The 12,207-nt window shown below is 33.3% G+C and overlaps 1 pseudogene; it reads right to left on the reverse strand.

The window, feature by feature from the left end:
* Nucleotides 1-5,774: 5,774 nt before the first annotated feature.
* On the reverse strand, nucleotides 5,775-6,112 carry LOC118591756 (annotated as a pseudogene).
* Nucleotides 6,113-12,207: the final 6,095 nt, after the last annotated feature.

Raw genomic sequence — 12,207 nt, forward strand, 5'->3', positions numbered from 1 at the left:
AGGCCTCATATCCTTTCCCGCAGGTATTGGCAACTCTCAGGCCAATTTTAACCCTTCTTTTCTATTACTGTGAGAGTAAAGAAGGTCTTATATGAATCCACAACACAAAGATCCTCTAGTTTTGAAAAATCTGGAACTATCATGTGATTATATGCTACACAATAAGCTTTAAACTGTAGAAAATTAACAACTAATAAGTAAATTTAAAAATATAAAACTTAAAATATTTAAAGTGCCATCATGGACAGAGATTTCAGAGGTAAAATTTAGGGGAGTATTTGGAAAAAATAGCTGAAAATGATTTACTGAGTTTTGTGTGGAGACCTGCAGTGATTTCTTCCATGATATAATTGTTATTATGAAAAAGAAAGTAAATTTCAGTGAGTAAAGAAAATATAGAAATAATAGAAATTAATGAATAAAACTAACATGAGATTTGTTTTTCCAAAAGGTGACTGGGAAAAATTAATTTAATTTGGAGAATGTTTGCCATTCCTTTTCAATGCTTATTTTGTCCTTCTTACAAACAAGACATCAACTTTGCTCAAGTACCTAGACTACAAACATTTGAAGAAGCATGTCAGTCTTCCACTCTCCTGTGAAGAGAGTGAGTGATCCAGTAATTATTATGTGCTATTTCTTCATTAACTCTCCTTCTGTTAAGTGCCACAATCAATTTTACAATACAAAGTTGATTCATGTGATAAAAATGAGGCGGTCCCTACAAAGCAAAATCTCTTCTACAACTGTTCGGGAAAGAGTGGGTCAAAGAGACCAGATATTGTTGCCTTCAAAGCCTTCAGATGTGAATCCTATCTGGCTAGTTCATCAATTCTGGTCATATAGACCTTAGATAATCATATTAAGCGCTTCCAGGATACTGACCTAAATGACTAAGAGCTAATAAGTGGTCATACTAAGCTAACTGGTGGGTGTTAGTATGCCATGTAGTCATAGAAATTAATGCATCAGTAATATCCCCAGCATAAACATCTGCTATTCCCAGATTCCTTCATGTAGATAAAGGTGTTTCTAGGTGATAAGAAAACAAATGCCTGTTTAAGAGTTACAACCTTTTTTAAAAATCTAAATATAGACAATATTTCATCCTTGGAATACTTAAACAGAATTGTATCTTCATTCCTGGATCAATTGTGAAATTATTGAGTTTAATCTGTAGCAAGTACTGTGAAAAGTTCCTTTAATGACTTTGGATTCACAAATTTCAGAAGACATTAAAAATGTTGAGTACCTACAATGGCAGGGTTTTACTAATCATTTTGTAAAGATGGCCACAAAATTCCACCTGTGAGTAGGAACTTCTCTGCATGACTTTATCTGACTTCATCTTATTTTTATCTTTAGAAAAATGCCATTAACCCAGATAAAAACAGTGGCAGAGCTGTTGAAGCTTAGCAGAAAATTCATATTGAAGATCAAGAAAATAGGAAAATTACAGAGAAATGAAGGACTACTCAAGCAATGCACGTAGTTCTATCAAAAATAGTTGTATGTTATACTAGGGTACTCTGTATCCCTTTTCTCAAAACAACTTAATTAAAATATAATTCCCTGACTTTAACATGTGTATTTTTTCAATTTTCTTTCTAATTGTGACACATATAAAGAGATAATTATTTTTCTTGATAAATAGAATTTAGTGTTCTAGACATATCAACTCTAACTTGCTTCTTAAGTATGGACTACTAGATAGCTTGTATATTTAGAATAACACTACTGTTTATATCAGTGCTTAGATTTTGTATGGAGATTATTTCCCTCTCTTTTAGGTCTAATAAAAATGTAATACTGTATCACTTAATATTTTGGGGAATGGGTAAACTTTCCAAAATAGTTACACCAATTTATAGGCACTCTAGTGGAAGGGTTACAATGTAGTCATATTTTCATGAACATTTTATTTTTCTGTATAACTAGTCTAATGAGATGACTTGATATTTTAATAAGATTTTGACTTGTATTTCTCTCATGTCTCATGATGTACATAATATTTTACTCTTCCAAAATTTTCACATAGTTTTTGACGGGAATATCTCTTCAGAAACTGGGTCCACTTTAAATTTTGTTATTTATATTTTATTATTTATTTCTAACAGCCTTATATACAATGTCTTATGTACATTGTTTGCAAATAATTGTCAAATTACATGGATATTCTTTACCTTTGTCGTGTCAGAAGCCATTTGTAGCACACTAGTGCATAATTTTCACATTGTGTAATTGTGTACTTTTTATTTTGTCATTTAGATTTGGGCACCATATCTAAGAGTACATACCTGCTTCTGGGTATTTCTCCTAACATTATTCTATTGTTTGCTTTAACATTCACCTCTAGGATTTATGTTTGCTTGCTGGAGAATGACTATTTTTTTGCATATAGACATCTTGCAGTCCTATTCAATACTCAGAATATGTAAGAGAAACATCCTTAAGAAATATGTTGAATTCTAAGTTTGAACAGAGCCCTATTATTGATATATACACTGAGGCTCAAGAATGATTAGACTGTGGTTATGTTTCAGGCAATTTAAGGAAAAAAGTGAGAATCAGAGTATGCAGGGTGTTACAATACACCTTTTTTTGATAACAAATTCTTGGATTTTTATATTGCAGCATAGAACAGACCTCTGTGATGACAAAGGTCATGGTGTGACCAAGGAGAGGTTGTCTTCCAGCTAAATGAAAAGTATGTCATTGGAATTGAGGTCAGCAAAGTGTGAGGCCTGGTTCTACTGTGCAAATGGATTTTAATGGTAAAATGTAGAGAAGACTTCATGTTATCTATAAATATTTAATTCAGCATAAAGGATTGTGCAAGTCAAAGTAACAATCTTGCTTAAGTTTTTTAGGCCATCTGAGCCCTAAGATAGAGAAGTTACATAATGAAGAATCAAAGATGCTTTATTGTACATTTGTCATCAGTGTTTTGCTGCACCAACTGTGTGATGATCTCTGTTACAGAAGTCATTGGAACTTTCTCAATCCTGTGCAGTGATCTGTGATGAGAAACTGTTTTCAATTTCCATTTTATTACTTGGACCTTCCATTCAAGAGAGAAAAAATGACATAATATAAGGCTCCCACAGCAGAATAAACATGTCCTAATATTTCAGTATGTGTAATTAGGGTGGAAAGAAGTTGAGTAATGAGCATTTCCCACTCCTCATAACCTTTGAAGCAATCAGAGTAGGGTTAATACAAATTGATAGAGGATATTAGAAGATCCAAGGTACTTTGCAAGGAAAATAGAGACATGGGACATATTGATCATTTTGATCTCTGCATCTCTGGCTATAGACACAACCGGACAAGTTTGAATTGTACAAAAGATTTATTTCTTATGATTTTAGATGGTGGGAAATCCTAAAGGATAATGTTACTATTTGGGTATGTAGTAAGGCATTCTTTTAGCTTGCAGATAACCCTCTTCTTACTCTGTGTTCATTTAATTCAAATTAACCCAAAACAATTTTTTGTCTGTGATACACAGGTTGAAAGATGTCCACCTACCAATTCTAGTTATGTATTAAAGTATTATGTTACATGTTGAATTGAGTATTAGTGGCCAAGATATCAAGCAGAAAAATTTATCATCTTAATGTAAGTTATATTTACTTATTCATCACCAGTTTCTGAAGTTAGAAATTATACACATATAATTTGTATTTCCTTCCATTAGATATGGAGAATATGTTGTACCTTCTCCCTAACTTCTGATTATGGCCATTAATTCTGGTATTTCTTGACTGAAGCTGCATTTAAATTCTTACTCTTTTATTATAAGGCAATTTTCCTGAATTTTAATTTCAAATTCCCCTCTTTCCACTGTAATGACCACTTCTTAGCTTAATTACATTTGTAAAGATGCTATTTTCAAATACTATCAGATACGGATTCTATATATAGCAACAGGGAATTGAGCTGAAAATACAATTAAAATTTTCTCTTAATTATAATTAGACAAATGAGGACATAACTTTACATTATGGAATTTACAATAATGTAACTAATCCAAGTAAATAATGGAGGTAGTGTATACAGCAAAGAGCATGACATGCAGAAAATGGCCCAGTTTTATTTAAGGCTCTTCCAATTCTAAAATTCTTCTATCTGTATCTCTTTCCTTCTGGGCCTAATGGAAGTAGAGTACATTTTGACAAATTATTCATTTGTGCTCTTTTCCATCTCCTTTCAGGTCACTGAAGGTACAGCACTTAATTCAGCTGTTAACCATTTTAACCTGAGGGTTATTGAAAATAAATCCTCTTTAGAAGCCTTTGTGAGGTCCAAGGATGATTTCAAATAGCCTTAAAGTCAATCATATTAACTAAAACATTTCCTATTCAGACATCTATTAGAAAACTGATTCTGTATTATGCTTTCTGACATGGTAAAGTAGCATCATTTCAGCTCTACAAAATGAGCAGTAAAAGTGAACACTTTTTCTCTACTTTTACTTTGAATAGTATACATTCCAAATGATACTAGGTTGATATCTATAGTTACTGTCTTTAACACTTCCTGGGCTGTGGTTTTAGTTTCTCTACACATCATATATGCACATGTAATTATATTTATGTATGTATGTATGTATGTGTATGTGTGTAGAAACACACTTCACATTTTTAAAGAAAAGCCCAAGCTAAAGCAAATATCTAATGTTATTACTGAATTTGATAATAGAAATGTAAAATATGGTCAAAATTATTTATCATTGATTAGATGGCAAGACTTTGATCAAACCAATAGATATTGTCTTAAGTGTTGCACTCCATTCAATCTCCTTAAATTTCAGGTTTTCAATCATCCTGTGGTTTGAGTACATTAATTCCAAATTCTTATGAAAGGTGGCCTTAAGATAAGTATGAACCTAAGTCAAATTGTCTAAAGTAGGCAACTATGTTAATCTCCTTTTTCTATCCTTTGTCAACCCATTTATAGTTTTAATGTTTGTAGTAACTTTCTTATAAATACTAGTAGAGTAATTTTGCAATTTTAGTAAATAAAAAAAAATTTTAAAAATTAAACAGTGTACAAAAATATTATTCATAAATAACATATGGATATTATAACGATCAATGCTTTGCTACTTTCCTGGAACTCATTTGGTAGCCCAGTCTGGCCTGGGACTCACAGAGATCCACCTGGCTCTGTCTCCCGAGTGCTGGGATTAAAGGCATGCACCAACAGTGCCTGGCCGATTAATGCTTTAAGATATTAATATAGCAATATTGCATAATTTTACCCTTATTCTATAGGCATATATATTCTTGCATGCCACAGACAAAATTTATTTCCTAAATAAATTTGTCCTGGAAATTTCAGTGTCCATCAAAATAAATCAAAATTCATTCTGGATAAGTTGTTTTTGCATATTACATACTCCTGATGAACATTCATTGAATTTAAGCAAAATTTAACTTTTAATGTTCAAATTAGCCACCACATGTATGTTGAAAGCCATTTTCTGAAGACAGTAGGAACTGCATACTTGCAAAACATCCCAGGTATAAACCATTCTGCTGTGAGATTCAGGGCTCCTTACCAGTCAGAGTAATGAAAGGGTGGGTGATCCTATGACAAAATGTTCTACACAGAGTTTGAGTACTCATTACTACAGAAAACAAAGGTTACCGGAGAGATAATTTTTTAAAAAATAATAATTTTAATTGAATTTTCTACTTTGATTATTCAAACATAAAATGATGTGCCAATAACATATTTTGAAATGTCAATTCTTATAAAAAAAAAAATCAGCCAACCAGCTTGCTAGCAACCTGATGCTTTCCGCTGAGGAAGGTTCTGTGAAGTGGAAATGTAGTCACCAGTGACCTCTGTCTTATCCAGGGATGTAGCAGGAAGCTGCTTGTTTTCCATCTTTGCTTTCGCCATGGTAGAATCCCCAGAATCAAAATAATTTTGCCCTTTCTGCAATTGTTCCCTTAAAAAAATTGGAACCGCCAGGCTTTTGTCCCAAGTGTGGATACCATGCTTTTAATTTTGCTTCTTCAGCTATCTCTGGACTAGTCACTTTATCTTCCCCTTCCTTTTGTTCCTCCCGCGATGCTACCTCAGGGACTTCTGCAGACATGGGGGTCCTACTTACAATTTGTAGTTTTGAAATATATTTTATAGTCATGCTAACTGTAAGTGTCACATGAGCTCGATAGAAATTGTTCTTCACTCACAACATTATGACTGCTTTTTATTCATTTGACTCAAGAAAAGAAAATATTAGACCTGAGTCTGAAAGTTGAACTGTCTGATCTGGATTTAAGTACTGCTGAAATTGCATTGTCAATTTTGTAATAAATTGTGCTTAAGAATTTACAACTTTGTGAACAGAATAACAGAGTTAATTGATTTTGACCTGTTGACTTCAATTTGCAGCTTTAAAAATGTTTAACCTCACCCAGATTTATGGTTTAAAACTCTTGTGTTGAATAATGAATTACATGTCTAATGTTATGTTGAGCAGCACCCTGTTGACATTCACATAGTTATCAAGTGGATAGTATTTGCTTTAGCTTCTAGGTTTGTGCATTTTTAAAAAAATAGCAATTTTCTAACATATAATTAAATAAATTTCTGTCTCACAAAATTGCACTCCATCTATTTAGTTATAGGGAGAACATGTGAGGCTACCTTCCTCATTTCACTGTAAAGGGACTTTGCTGTAGCAACAGATATGTGGTTAGGATGATCTCACACAGTTGTTAACATATTGTATTGCACAAAACAATCATCCATCATAGAGACTGTTAGAGACTCTGGAAAAACCAAAGCCATAATAATTACAAAGTATCACTTGTAGTTATGTTTTAGGTTTTTATTATATGGCAATTAGGTCTATTAAAATAAACATAAATTTGGGTACATTGCCTTTTTCTAGTTCTTCATCTACTATAGCAGTTTCCTATTCAGCTCTCCACAAAATAAGCTACTAGACAATATAATTCCACATCCCTCAGCAAACTAATTTCTAAACACACAAATCAACTTTGGTTCTCAACCCAATATTGATACAACTGACTCAGGTATGGTTACCTAGTTTCAGTACTGTTCACAAATAGACAAACTTTTTAAAAAATCCACTCCAGAGAGAAACTTTTATTCTAATTAGTATGGTCAGATATTGTAGAAGCTTTATCATACTTACCTATTATCTCACTTCTTTTTAAAAACCTTTTTAAGATCTAATGTCAAATACTGTGGTCAGGATATGTGAAGGAGAACCTATTTTCAATAAAAATCTAATTAAACATGTCTTGAAGTGTTAAAAATATAGTCTGGAATCTTTATTGAAGGAGAAGAGGTTGAGAAATTTGGCTGTAGTTTGGGACAGGAAAAAAAAAGAGAAAGGAAAAAAATCTAATTTCATATCAGCAGCACCTGCTTCTCCAGTACTCTTTCCACTAAGTTGATTGAGAATACATATTTAATGCTATAAGTATCTTCAGACTTTATTACATCTCACTACTTCTTTTCTCTTCTGTCTGCTTAATTCCTACTTTAACTACATTGACTATGTAGATTATTCTAATTATTCAATATTTTCCACCCAAACTCAGATTTTCATCCTTTTCTCCTCCACACATATCTCTAAAAATGGCCAAATAATTATCAGATTAATTTAAGTACTAAATTCAAAGAGGTACTGAAAAACTCATAGTCAAGAAACTAGAAGAAAAATAGACAAGTAGGTGGAGAAGGAGAAGGAGGAAAAAGAAGAAGTGTGGCGAGGAAGAAGAGGAGAAGAAAGAGGAGGAGAAAAAATCAAAACCAGTACAAAAACTATACAAAAGTAAAGTGTGAAATTCAAGATCTAGGCAGGATAAGTACATATCCACCTTTTTGTCTTAGCTCTCAACATAACTCAGGAAAACAATTTCTTTGTAAAGATATTTATCTTGTTTTTATCGTACATTTCTCTTAATTTAATTCTACTTCTCTATCACAGTCTTTTGTATATGGGAATCAGGGCATCATATGAAGAAAAATAAAAACTTTGAGGTCAGAATAATTGAAATCTAAGCTCTGCTTTATGTACATTATATCCTTTGGATTATTTAAATTAGTTCCTTTAGGTATTTATTCGCATGTAAGATGTAGATATAAATAAGGGTTAATCGATTTAAATTGAGTGAGTGAATACTTTTAAAGTGTGGCACCATGCTGTCTGAAATACATCTTTCTAATACAGGGCATTCTCATTACAAGTATCCACAGGTCATATACTTTGAAACGTTTGTTTAAGCTGAAATTATTCATTCACACAATTATTTATTTAATGCTTGCTTGCTTTAGTAAAATGAGATTTCAGGATCAACTTTGTTTCTCCTGGATAACTTTCCAAGCACAAAGCACACTATCTAGCAAATAACAGATTTTCAAAGCAAACAAAAAAATACAGATTTTCTCATATGGTTAGTTTTGAATGATTTATTTCAACTGTGCTTTCATTGATTTTCTTTCAACCTTCAAATAGGAGACCAAGAAACCAGTCAAATAAAATAATTTGTGATACAATATTATAACATGCTCAGCACTGGTTCTTCATGGAGATTCCAGATAATAGAGATAATGATTGAAATAGGTTAACATTCTAATGATCATAACTCCTTTTATGACTAAAATCCCAAAGGCATACTCGGCAATTCAACTGTAACTACATTTTACACCCATGTGTGTGTGTGTGTGTGTGTGTGTGTGTGTGTGTGTGTGTGAAAATCAAGTGCAGGTCTTTATGTAGAAAAAGCAAATAAGAACCATCTCTAAATTACAGCTGTTAATTTAGCTTAAAACACATAAAAATTTACCAAAATAACTCCCCAAAAAGAGCTATAGAGAAAAGATTCAGTGGTTAAGCACATTTGCAAAGAACTGCAGATCTGTTCCAAGCATGCACATCAGGTAGCTAGCTCCCAGGTGCCTGTTCCTCCAGATACAGGCAATCAGATATTTTCATGTGGACTCTGTGGGCATCTGACTCACCCACACATATCCAGAAACAGGCACACAATGTTATGACTTTCGTGATACATATACTCCATAGGCATAGGTTGTGAACACTTGGTCCATAGCTGGTGGTGATATTTCAGGAGACTGAGAAGAAAAGCCTTTCTGAAGACAACAGGTCACGGGATGGGCTTTGCATGTTTTATAGTCTCGCCCAACTTCCAGTTTGCTCTTCTATTTCATGGTTGTGGTTAAGAATGTGAGCTCTCAGCTTCCTGCTCAACCAAGCCTACTGTTTTACTGTTGTATTTTTCTGTTAAAATGGATTCTTGATCCAACCGGAACTGTGAGCTCTGATAAACCCTTCCATCCGTAAGTCACTCTTGCCCATTATCTTTTTTCACACAATAGCAAAGCAAATGAGACATATGCATATTAACATTTAAAAACAATAGAATGAATCTTAAAATATAAAATGAATAAAAATAATGAAAATAATCAAGAAAATACTCAGAAGCAAAATATTCAAAGAACATGCATATTCACTTCAGAATAATGGCAAACAAATGAAAATATAATACTTAAAAATGAGATTTAGATTATCTCTGCTTACTTATAATACCATATCCTGAATTTAACATTTCCTTAATTATATGACTTCTCAAAGACTCCAAAATTTCATCAGTAAAGTTTCATGAAACTTATGCTTAATTAAAAGGTAAAAAATATGACATAATTAGTTTAGTATTTTTTTATTTTAGCAACATGAGATATCAAATACAGCAATGTGCACAGGTTGGATAATAACCTAGAAATGAGCTACTTCTATGGCTACAAATAGCCCGTAAACTATAAGCCACAGTACAGATATTTATTCTAATTTATATAATTATAACATCTGCTGTGATTATCCAGTTTATAAAAATCTGAAGGGTTCATGGTGTACATGGGTTGTAATTAATCTGGTAATGTCGCAATTAGGCAAATATTGTTTAGAATGCCCATTAACTCTAAGAAATTTATGAGATATTTTTGTCATTTTTCTTTAAGCAATTTATAGCCATTTTCCTAAGTGTGTGTGTGTGTGTGTGTGTGTGTGTGTGTGTGTGTGTGTGTGTGAATGTGTGTTGGTATATACTCCTAGGTCTGATCCTAGGTCTGAGTATATGAAGGCCAGATGTTAATGGTAGATGTCTTTCTCAATTTATCTACAACATATTTGTTGAGACACGGTATGTCATTTAACATGTTTTTTTAACCAGTTTGCCTAGCCTGCCTGGCCATAGAGGCCCTGGAATTTGCCTGTCCGCACCTCCCACTAGAGGGTTCCAGTTCCAAATATTCAACGATAGTCCTTTTGTTTTATGTGGGTGCTAGGTTTCTAAACTCAGGACCTTATAGTTGGGGAGCAGGCACTTTATTCACTGATCCATCTCCTGAAACCATCCTTCCTCTTCTAAGCAACATCTAGTTACCAAATAAATAGAAGGTAATGTCCTATCTTCAGAAATTACCGCGTTCTCCAGCAGCGCTATCAAATTCCTCTCGGGTGTTCACAATCACATCTTTAGGCATAATGTCAGGCTTCAAAAGACAGTATAATAGGAATGTAGGACTGTAGTTACTCTAATAGAGCCAAACAGATCTGGTTAAAAAAAAAAAAAGAAAAAAAAACTTAGATCTAGAAAAACATGAAAAACTTTACTCAAAGATATGATGCAGTAAAGCTTTCTGAACCCCCACCGTGATCACATGAAGAGTTTGAAGTTACTGTATATCTGTCTTTTATTAATTTTGTATAATGATAAGAAGAGTCTTTATTATAAAATGTACAGAGATGAGACAAAGGTAACTAAAATCAATGCAAATTAGAGATATGATTTGCCCTAAAGACTTCTGAGTTCAGAACATTACTTCCATGTCAATGAGTCAGGAACAGAGTCCTGCATCATCATCATTACTGTCTCAGATGATAAACAGCTAAAGATCTCCTGAATGCCAGTAATCTACATACACTTGAACTTAAATACAAAAGCAATAGGATTGATGTGCTTTTTAATTTAAATATTTAAAGGGTAATGATTATTCTGGAGGTATCTTATCACTATAAATTCATGTTCAGTTATATGTAAGCATATATTATTCACCTACATAGACTATGGTAATGAATGAGAGTGATACAAATTCCTTCTTATGGAATATAAAAACATAACACCAAAATGTCTCCTACATTAGTCTTCACATTTAAATATTGTCAAGTAGGTACCATTGTCTCGAGAGATGCTCATTTCTTCAGATCACAAATTTCAAATGTAGTTGTTGATGACAACTATAGTTCCACATTGCCCAGTATGTTAATTTAAGATACAGATGGAATTATATTGTCTGAATACAAACACAAGAACATGTTTAAAGTGAGAGGTAGGAAAATCAGAAAGCTGTTGGCTAAAATGAACCATTTGTATCTTCTTATACTTACAAAGGTTACCATTAAAAGAATTTAAAATCAAGCATTATGCAAGCCCCAATGACCAATACAAAAGCTATACTCTGAAAGTGATATTGAAGTGTATGTGTGAGAATTTATATTTTTATAACACAGTTATTATTTTGACAATGGAAGAACCTCAAATAAAATATGTTAATATGTGTATCTCTTACTGATTTTCATCAATAGTTGCATTATAAAGATTAGCTGGATGAAAAAAAAAAATATCTGTTAAGCCTGTATTACACCTGAATGTGAACCATTAAAACATGGTTAACTGCAGATCTTCACCTCTTTCTCCTTACCTCCAAACCAAGTCCCCTAGCCTTAGACCCAGTTCTGTAGCAGACCACCTGAAGTAGTCTCTGCTCCCTTCCTCTCCCATCTTCAATGGATCACACAGATCTTCCCCTTCACACCTTAGCCCACTCATGTCATTAACACAGCCACCAAGTCTAAAAGCCATAACCTGGGAACCCTCAGGTTACTGTGGCCAAGGAAGCAGGTAGGCTAACTGAAGATCTTCACATCTGGCTCCTGTCCTCCACAAATCCCACCAGTCTCATCCCACATCTACTGCAACCTCCCTCTCCTTTCTTCACACATCTTAAATGATAACAGATATTTTACAACCTATGTTCCTCCACTTCTACCATTTTTAAGACCCCCAACATCACCGGGAATTCCCTGGCAACCCATTAACAATGTCTGGCAGGGAAGCAAGTAGGATAATTGCAGAA

The sequence above is a fragment of the Onychomys torridus genome, chromosome 10 (assembly GCF_903995425.1).
Source record: "Onychomys torridus chromosome 10, mOncTor1.1, whole genome shotgun sequence".
Lineage (NCBI taxonomy): Eukaryota > Metazoa > Chordata > Mammalia > Rodentia > Cricetidae > Onychomys > Onychomys torridus.